Source organism: Callospermophilus lateralis, chromosome 4 (assembly GCF_048772815.1).
Source record: "Callospermophilus lateralis isolate mCalLat2 chromosome 4, mCalLat2.hap1, whole genome shotgun sequence".
Classification (NCBI taxonomy): Eukaryota; Metazoa; Chordata; class Mammalia; order Rodentia; family Sciuridae; genus Callospermophilus; species Callospermophilus lateralis.
This window is the reverse complement of record NC_135308.1, coordinates 45442997-45445501: the sequence shown is the minus strand read 5'-3', so window position 1 is coordinate 45445501 and position 2505 is coordinate 45442997.

Here is a 2505-nt window from a genome sequence, read left to right as displayed (position 1 = left end):
AGACTTCCTTCCTGCCCTCTGCCATTCAGAGAGGCTGCCGACTCCTCTCCTCCAGGGAGAGCCACAGCGCGAGTAACCTGATCATCCTTTCAGTACCACCCGCCTATGAATGAGCTGGTTGTCCCAGCAGTCAAATCCAATTAGGGCCTACGTTTGTAAAATCCAAAATTTATTCTGCTGGGGCCCTGGACAAAGGCCCTAAAATTCAATTTAACGGACTAGGGAAGCAAGATAAGGAGTCCCTGAGGTGGAACTATCAGCCTTTTTCATCTGGTTGCTATGAGCTGCAGCCTGATATCGTGGAAATAGCCTGGGATTTTCGGTCAGATGGATTTGACTTTGAATTGATTCTTTGCTGTGTGATCTTAGGTGAGTTGCTTAACTTCTCTGAAGCTCAGTTTTCTTAGCTATACAAAGGAGGTTAGTAAAAATACCTGACTTTCTGGATATGGATAGAAAATACAGGAAGAATCTGGTACTGAGTACATATTCATTAAATGGTAGTCCTGTTTAGATTAGAGAATAGAAAATATTAACGAGGAGCTGATGTCAAAGCTTCCAGTTCACTCTCAAGTTGAATCAGCCAGATTGGTGATGACAGAGGGGCGGGGGGTGCTAATCTGAGTGGCTGACACTGAATAGCACTGAATCTTCTAAGGCTCATCCACATACCTGCTGCCCACCCAGCTGAGCATGTGAACGCCATCTGGAGACTTGGGCTTAGACAGCTCTCTTTACCTGAAGTGGCCCACTGATGAGTTTGTTTCTTCCTTTTTTTTTTTTTTTTTTTTTAGTATCAGGGATTGAACTCAGGGGCACTTGACCACTGAATCACATCTCCAGCCCTGTCTTGTATTTTATTTAGAGACAGGGTCTCACTGAGTTGCTTAGCGCCTCACTGGTGCTGAGGCTGGCTTGGAACTCACCAATCCTCCTGCCTCAGCCTCCCGAACCACTGGGATTACAGGCATGTGCCACCATGCCAGCCCACAATGAGTTTCTCGTCTGATACCAAGTGAACCTGTTCTCTCAGCCCTGTACACACCGTCCTGCCCTCCCTATTGGTGATTCCCCTTTCCAGGGGAGGAAAGAGAGTCCATCCACTCTCCTGGAAAGGGCTCTGGAAGAGAGGAGAATTCCTGCACACAGCACAGTGGGCTCTTGGCTAAGAGCTTCCTAAGTACTTCTGCTGTCCAGTCTGTCCTGAGCAGAAGGCAGGCTAGAGAGCTGCCGATCCATTCCAGAGGTGGACTCATTGATGGCCAACAGGAAGGCAAAGTTGGGAATTATTAATTTCTTTCCTCCTTCCTAGGAAATATAAAGTATCAGTAACAAAAAGAAGAGGAGAAACTAATGCTAACTGAACCCACCATGAAAAATGTGGCTTTTGTGTATATCTGCTCTGTGCCTATTTCTGACCCATTCTCCTTTAATTTAGAGACAGAATGGGCTCAACAGATCTTGCCCATTAGTGTGGGCCTAATGGTAGATAAAGAAAAGCCACAAGGCTAGCTAGTCCCAACTCAGATAGTACAGCAGTTCCCCCTTATCCCTGGAGAATACGTTCCAAGATCCCTAAGTGGATGCTGGAATCCTGGATAGTACTAAGCTGTATTTATAGATATTGATAGTCTATAATAAAAGTTATGTGAATGTGCACGATCTCTCAAAGCATCTTACTGTACTCATCTTTTTTCTTGTTGACTACAGGCAACTGAAACCACAGGCAAGATGGAGTGCCACTGTGACTCCAAATAAGCAATGACACCTTTCCAGATCTCCGTTTCCTTACCTGTAAAAAGAGGATGTCGGATTGGAAGACCCAAATCCTTTCACCTCTAATAATCTGTGGTCTCTCAGTATGATTTACACACTGAAGTCCTGGCATATGGAATGAAATTTAAAAGCCAAGATGTGGTATGTTGAGCTTTTCCACCTGAGCAAACACTACGCCCACAAAGTAGAAATTCTCATTGGGAAGGTAAACAATGAGACCACCCTAGGAGTGGAAGAGAGGAGGCTGCAGAAGCCTTGGGGAGGGAGGCCTCTTTTCTCAGCAGCAAATAACATCCCGGCTGCTCCTTGAGAGAATTGTTAAAGCTAAGGTGTGTTCGGCACAGAAATGGTGAGCCTAAGAGAGGCTTTGACTTGCAACTTTAGAACCTCATCAGAGATCTAAAACACCATGGCAGATAAGACATAATAGTCACTTGAATTTTTTGAGCACTACTGGTCTAATTGGTATATTTCATCATATGAGGAAGATATGGAAGAAAATTAGGGAGTGTCAGGAAGCGACACCATGGGCATAGGAAGATCCACTTGGCTGAGTGTAAAATTCATGTAGCTGGTTTTCTGATGATCAGTGCTACTCTACAGAGGTCAGAAGTCAGTCTAGTGTTTGTTCTTCCAACAATAACTTGCTTTGGGTAAAGGGTGATTATTTCCCACCAATTCCTGTTTTGATACTTGTGGCACTTTGGAGTGTATGTGTGTGTGTGTGTG